General features: G+C 38.9%; 1 protein-coding gene and 1 long non-coding RNA gene across 2 annotated transcripts in view; one reads left to right on the forward strand and one right to left on the reverse strand.

The window, feature by feature from the left end:
- Positions 1-8,023, forward strand: part of TRHDE (thyrotropin-releasing hormone degrading enzyme) — a gene marked incomplete at its 5' end in the record, with an annotated part of 386,382 nt that overhangs the window by 21,560 nt on the left and 356,799 nt on the right. The window lies entirely within an intron of this gene.
- LOC106724401 lies at positions 3,130-7,749 on the reverse strand. The gene is made up of 3 exons (XR_001360187.1): positions 7,646-7,749; positions 4,918-4,923; positions 3,130-3,145 (listed from the first exon to the last, which is right to left on the reverse strand). It is a non-coding gene; the product is annotated as an uncharacterized LOC106724401 (long non-coding RNA).

Raw genomic sequence — 8,023 nt, forward strand, 5'->3', positions numbered from 1 at the left:
GGTTGGGTGGTCTGCTGTCATGTGTGTGATGGTCTTGGGATTATAGCACCTAGCTCACTTCTGCTGCATGAGAGATATGCCTGAGCCAAGCTTGGATCACCCAGTCAGGTCTTGTCAGCAGGCAATGTGGGCAGGTCAGGAATTGCTTGGAGTCAAGAAGTTTGAGAAGTTAAAAAGAAAAATAATATGACTGATGAACCTCCTTAAATTTCATTAGTGTGGTAGAACAGAGCTGATAGGTTCTGTGAAGGAGAGTGTAGTGAAGAAATGGATACAGTGATTTTAGACTCTGTTTTTAAGAGTGCTAGAAAGAATAATAAAATACAATGTTCAGAGACTACTGTAAGTGATTTTTATATTGTAGGAGAGCTGAATCTATGAGAAGAGAACCCAAAAGTTTCCAGACAGTAGCCAAGGGCTACCTGATGTTTAATGGCGGGTCCTTATTGGGGACCTTTCTGTTTAGACCTTTATGCAAGTTTTAAGAACCTTGGAAAAGAAATAAAGAAAGCAGATATGGTGGGAGGGGGGATAAACTTGGGAAACTGATAAGAAACCCATGGTCAGCAGTCAAGAGGATAAAACATCTAGAGTGACAAATTTTGTTGAAATCATAACCCATGGTATCCAGAGAGGCAGAGAGGAAAGTGAACTGAACCCTTAATGGAAATGATATTCATGAACAATGGATTGGGATGGTTGAAAAATAGAAGTCACCATGAGAATAAAAAGTAGGACTGGGGTGTTGAAATGAGTGAGGTGGAAAGAAGGTCTGTGAGAGGAGGGTTTCAGATTTCAGGGTGAGTTGGAGGAATTTTAAACCTGTTACTGCAAAGTTGGATAGACTAAGGGGATTGAAGATAGAATCATGGATTGAGCAAATATAAGGTAACTGTGAGCCCATATTAGAACAAACTTCAAAAATGCTTTAAGGGACACCTTATTAATATTGGTAAGAAAGCTGTAAGCCAGGTTTCAGACTCTTAAAATGTGAGCAGCACCTGGAGTCTTAGATGGGGAAGAGGATTAGTGAAAGCCATGAACTTCAAAAGAGGAGAGTGTTTCTCATGGAAGTGGAGGAATGGTACTGTTAAAGCAGTGATGGGAGATCTAGGAAAGTTATCATCTTTCTCTCTGGCTCTGAGTGTGGATGAGAGAGGATCTAAATAAGGATTAGAATGTGGACAGAAGAGGCGGGCATCGGGTTTGTGTAAGGGATAAGAGCTGTTGATAATAAAGATTAGTTACACAGCAGGTGGAATGGCTGTCTGGAGGGACATGTTAACAGTAGAAGATGAAAGACTGAGTAGGCAAAATTTAGTTAATGGAGGAGCTTATAGACCTATCCAGGCCCAATGTTTCCATTGGGATGTTGGTGTAAGGCCGTGTGCCTCAGCAAATCTCCATCCCCTGGTGCCAGCCTGGAGTTGATGGTGGATTCATGATGAATGATAATGGATTTTGTTATATAATCCACAGTTTATCAACTGCCCTGAGGTTTAAGAGTCTATATATAGAAAGAGGCTAATAGAAGCTAAGGGAAAAACTAAAAGTAAGAAACAAACCTACAATACAGAATAGTTCAGTCAGTATTCATGACTGTAGTATGTTTATACTTGATAATGTGTGTAATGGATTGTATGGTGCCAAGCCAGGTTCTTTTCTCTCTTGGTAGGTGTGGAGATGATTCTGGCTGTGATCTTTCCCTCAGCCTTCCTGCTGGGATTTTGGGTGGTAACAGCAGAGGTCACCGTCTAGTTGTCTCTTTGATATGGTCCTGGCATATCTATAGTAAAGTAATAGCATATAATGTGATAATCAAGTAGGGTTTGCTTTTCCCTTTTTTGCTGTTTCCTTTCTTTCTGACTTTAGATTTATTATTATAGTTATTATTTTCTCTTCCCTCTTTTTTTTTCCTTCTAGTTCTCTAGGATTTTTACTTTAAACAACTGTTTTACCAAACCTTTATAATCCAAAGAAGATAGAGTTTTGTGTGATATTGAGGAGGGAAGTGATAAAAGACAAGTTTTGGATATATAGGCTGGGGCCAGATCATGAAAGGATTTGTGTCATGTTAAGGACTTTGGAATTTATTCTGTAAGCAGACCGATCCCTTAAGGGATTTGAGCTTAGGAGGACTTCCAGTCATATCAGGAGCTTTCTGAAGAAGCATGGGGATAATATAAAATGTCTTATCACATTTGCCAAAAGACTCAGTACCTTTTCTCTATTATTTACCTGACTAGATCTGTTTTCCTGTTTGATAAAGGATGCCATACTGGTGTAGCTCAACTTTCCTGAGGGTCAAGGAAGAGGCAGTAAGTGGATGTATGGCAAACAAGTTGAGTTGCTTCAATTGTGGATGACATGAAAAAAAATAACCAATCTTTTGTATCTAGTCTCAGACACAAAATATGCATCAGTCCAGAGAAAAATTTGTGGGTAACCATGATGTAGAACAAATGATGAAACAAATTCTATTTTAATGGTTTGATATTACTCAGATTCAAATGATTATTCTAGGATTTGATGGCAGATTTCAGAAAAACTAATGAGGATCTTTGGTTGAGGTATATTAATATTTCTGGAGATGGAAATTACAGGAAACAAAGAGAAAAATGCTTTGCTAAAGAATCAAATATTATTTTGGGAAATTCTTTGTATTTAGTTGGGTAAATAAAATTGAATATTCAGAGTGGAAGCAGACATCACAAGTACTAATAGTACTGTCTGTTCGTAGCCACTACCACCTACTAATGTTTCTTGACTTCCATTTCTTACCAGATGGCAGGAAAGAAATTCGCTGGGTTTGTGAGATGCTGTAGTTTTCTGATTAGGTTTAATTTGGAGAGGAACTGGAGAATACCTAAAACCAATGATTATCCATATATACTGTTCACATGGCACTGGAAATTATTTATTTCTGCCATATTTCTTAAACACATATAACACATTTCTTCACAAATATATATTGAGCAACTGTGTTCAATCATGAACAGATATTTGGAGGATTCTGGCATAATTAAGAAGATCAAAGAGAGAATAGACTAGCCCAGAGGTCGGCAAACTCATTAGTCAACATAGCCAAATATCAACAGTACAACGATTGAAATTTCTTTTGAGAGCCAAATTTTTTAAACTTAAACTATATAGGTAGGTACATTGTTATTAACTTAATTAGGAAACGCCTGCGCCACGTCTCCCGTCGCCCGACCGACCGACACCCCCCACTTCTTCTAATGCCACTTCTTCAAAATAGACTCGCCCAGGCCGAAAACCGACGACTGCGCATGGGCCGCGAAGTTTCAATCACACTGTAGGTGTGCGCCCGCACGTGGTATTTTGTGGAAGATCCACACTCAAGGGGCCAAAGAGCCGCATGTGGCTGGCGAGGCGCAGTTTGCCGACCACCGGACTAGCCAGAATTCATAAGTTTACATAGATGTAGTACTTTGAGTGACAGGGAGAGGAAACATTCTAACTTTTCTAATGAACCTTCAATAGAAATGAATAGATAGCAAGTGTTTGCTCTGAGATGAGCTCCTTGCTAAACACTATACATAAACCCACATGTGAGGTATAGATTTTGTTTCCAAGAGGTTTAGGAGTTAGTTGTTGAGACATGATAAACACACTACCATACACTGATGGCACAAGCACTATTTTGTAAAGGAAAGGTAAACTCAGTTATGATAGATGTCAAAGAACAGAAAAAGAGATCAATGAGGGCATAGGTAATTATTGAAAAGATCTGGATTGTGAAGGATGGGTGAATTTGGGTAGGTGGAAGGCAGATTAGAGAGCTTTCTTTGTGCAGTGAAGAGCGTGTCCAAGGAAAGGATGAATGTGAAGTTGACTTCAGAGTAAGAAGGTTAGTATCAGTTATTTCGATGAAAATATCTGAAAGCAACTCAGGACAACTTAAGCAATAGAGAATATCAATAGTAGGGTCCTGGAGAACTCACAGAAATGAAGAATTAAACAATTATTTTGGGGGGAAGGATAGCCTTGAGGAGCTAGACAGCAGATACCAATAACAATCTTTTGGAGGCATTGTCATTAGATTATTTTAGCTGCAGTCCTCAAAATCCTGGGAGAGAGAGAAAGAGAGAGAGAGAACAAGTTGTTTTGTCTGCATAGAGTGTCCACCTCCAGGGATGATTAGATGCTGGGGTTTCTTTATTGGCACACCTGTCAAGGGCAGATGGAATCTGGGGAGGGGTAGTGTTTCAAGGACAAACAGCATAACATTATCAAAAAAAGGGAGCATTATACCTTGTAAGCAAAAACATCAGGTAAAAACAGATCTAATTTATTGAGTACTTACTAGCATTGTTCTAAGTATCATTTCATTTAATACTTCATTTTCTAGTAATGGTTTGAGGCAAGAACTGTTATCCCCATTTTCAAGATGAGGAAAATGAGGCACTGAGAGAGTGAGTCCCTAACTTACCCATGATTATGTGTCCCACCAGTGGCACAGCCAGTATTCAGACCCAGGCCGTTGAGCTCCAAAGCTTGTACTCAACTAGCTTGAATCCCAAGGAAGATGCAAGGTGGAGTTGCAGGAAGTGAAATTAAATAGGTGGAGCGGGGTAAAAAAAAAAGACCAGATTAGATTGGAAATGGAAAGAAATAAGGATCCCCAAAGGATAAGGGAATGGCATGATAAAAGTGAGGCTTTAGAAATATTAACCTTGAAAAGAGTGCTAAACAATTTGGAGGGGAGAAAGCCTAGAATATGAAAGCCCACAAGGTCATAATCAAGCCTGGATAATGTAGGTTTAGACCTGGTAAAGACAGATACACTCACTGTCTACATGTCTTATTCACATGATAATGAAATAATTTTACATGTAACTCCATGAAATGCTGTGGTCAATTACTGAATTAAGATTCTAAAGTGTATTCGTATACTTTATCCTAGCACAGGAACATAACTGTTCTAAGCAGTTTTCATGTTCTCTGTGAAGCCTTGCCCCAGCCAGATTTTTTTCCTTCTTTATAATTCTCCTTGGGCCATTGTCTTAATAAGTTCTCTTTGGGTCGTTGTCTTAATAAGTTCTTATTGCTATTTTCTGTACATCTTTTCTTACTTTTAGATTGCAAGAGCAGTGAGGACATGAATTGTTCCCACTGAAAAACACACTCATATAATACATTACTGGTATTATATCAGACACACATATAATGTATAAGTATAGTACATATATAATGTATATGTATGATATATATAATTTCTGTGAGCTCCCCAGTGTGTCTTCAACTTTATTATTACTCCCTGATATCTTGCACAATTTCTTGCCAATAGCAGTCACTCAGTAATTATTCAAAGCAAGGATGATATAGGAGGCATTTGAAGGAAAAATCAATAGGTCTTAACGAGTGCTTTGTCTGGGTGACAAAGGAATACAAATGAATCAAAGACAACTTGTTAGATTGTTTGACTGAGAGGATAGTACATTAGTACAGTGCCCTTACTTCTGGGCCATTTTTCTCTTGGCTTTCTTTCTCCTCTTCTCTCACTTCCTCTGTAAAGTTCTAGGATCAGGTGGAGGATTGGCCTTTGTGGAAGGTAGTTTGCAAAGGCCAAGCAGGATAGATTAGAGGGGAAGACGGGAAGCACTGCTATTTCATTTTGTCACCCCAGCATAAGGCCATCGTGAAGTGTTGCCGAAACTTGTAGTGTTTGTTTTTTCTGTGGTTACCAATATTGTGCAAGTGATTTATCACCTCATTATTAGCGAAAAGTGAGGTGGATGTAAGGCATGTTTCTTTATGGATCTGTCATATGTGGGAATATGGAATCTTTCCAAGTTTATAGGAGAATTGTTTCCAGAGAAAAACCAGGGAGAGAAAGGTATTTGAAGACGTGGAGGTTACACCAGTAACACAAAGTTGTCTGTGTCTGTTATCTATGTCCCCACATAACTAGAGAAAATTTGACTTTGGATGGTGGGCACACACTGCAATGTACAAATCTTGTAACATGGAAACCCACACCTGAAACCAATATGATCATATTAATCAATGTGACCCTAATACATTTAATAAAAAACGTTAGTATCCTATTAGTTACCAGGCTATGATTAAAGATGGGGTGAAGAAAAAGGACATAAAAATTAAAAGATGAAAAAGCATCTATTGGAGCGTCAAAAAACATTCATCAAATTATTTTAATATTTTATTTTTAAAATAGCCTTATATTATTAATAATTTATTATGTGTCAGGTGTTATTCTAAGAGCTTTACACGAATTATCTTATTTAATCTTTATAAGGATATATTAGGAAGTTTCCTATCACAATAATTTTTTTATTCTAACAGATGAGGAAACAGGTTTAGACAGATGACATAACGTGCTCCTCATAACACAGTATTAAATGTCAGCTGGGACTCAAGCTCACGTGGTCTGACACAGAGCCCGTGCTCCTCTCTATTATCTTACAGTTGTTAAGGTTGATTGTCTACAGGGCACACACAGGGGTGTGCACAAGCATGGTCTCTTTTTTTTGCGAAGTTTGTTTGTTTTCTAGCTAGCTCTGAGATGCTTGGGCAGATCTGTAGGGGAAGGGCCCCTTCCACACCTTTCAGAACATTTTCTCAACCTTGACACTGTGATTTTTGGTTAGGTAACTTATTGTTCTGGGGGTCTGTCCTGTGCATTGCAGGATATTTCACACCTTCTCTGGACTCTACCTTCTGGATGCCAGTAGCACCTCAGTTATACCGACTGGAAATGTCTCCTGACATTGTCAAATGTGCCCTTATAATTCACCCCTGATTGAGAGCCTCTGATCTACAAGGATGACTTGGTGGTAGATGACTCTATGAAAGATATGGAGGTGACTCCATTAGGATGTGTGCGGCCACCCCGGAGCATGTATTTAAGAGGTGACCAAGACTCATTTAACTCACTGATATTTACTTATTTCTGCAGATAAACGTGCATACAAATTCAATTATAATAAATGTAGATTACATCATTAGATACTTTGAGGTTCTGGATGGAAAATTGAAGAACTGAGAGACAAAGGTTTTCATAAGTAAAGGCAAGAAGTAATTGTGTAGAGAGAACAAATGAGAAGGAAGTTTTTATACTACGTTATATGATCAGGCATTATTTGTGGCTAATTTAAGGATAGTCTGAGTGCTTTTCAGTTTGCAGAGTTTCCAATGTACTGTTTGATGTTTTTACTGTTCATATTTATTCTGCATGTATGAGACTTGGTGGTCTTATAGCAACTGCTTTTAAACTGCATGTGCATATCAGAATACTCTGAGGACTGTGTTTCAGATTCACATTTATGGGCCCTATTCCAGACTTGCTGAATCTGAACCTTCAGCCATGGGGCCTGTGCTTTGAGAATACATTAAAATGCTCTGATGTACACTTCCGAATGAGAAGCATGGACTACAACTGTCCTTCCCATGTTTCTGTACCTGCCATGATCTTCTGTGACTCTCCTCCCTCTTTTTAAGGGCGTATCCAGGAAGTCACATGTGAAGCATTTTTAAAAGAAATTCCCATTGGCTGTAACTTTCTCACAGGTTATACCAAGGTGCAAAGTATGTTGACAAATGTAGTCTTTATTGCATAAGGCCAATTTAAGTTAAAAAATGAAGGACTCTAACACTAAAGAACAAGGGGATTATGAACTGCGTCCAGCATGGCCAGTGGTGAACCTGAGGAGGGGCGGTGAAGGATTAAAGAAAACAGACAAGAGAATATAGTTGGGGCCAGGTGGATCACTGCGCCTGGATGAGGACACAGTGACCCTGCCTGTAAGCCGAGTATTTTATAGTCAGATCACACAAAGCAAAACAAGGTAGTGGTCAAGATGTTTCCAATGTTCTTGCAAGTTTCAAATCTACTTAATTACATGCACCTGAGAACTCTATCAAGCTTTGTTTTGGCAGCACTTGCTGTACCTCCTGCAGCCCACATCCCTCAGCTATCTAGGACTACGGGGTCGGACTATAAGGTCAAGCTTACAACCATAGCCTTTGGCTATAATTGTGC

This window comes from Myotis brandtii, unplaced genomic scaffold, assembly GCF_000412655.1.
Source record: "Myotis brandtii unplaced genomic scaffold, ASM41265v1 scaffold82, whole genome shotgun sequence".
NCBI lineage: Eukaryota > Metazoa > Chordata > Mammalia > Chiroptera > Vespertilionidae > Myotis > Myotis brandtii.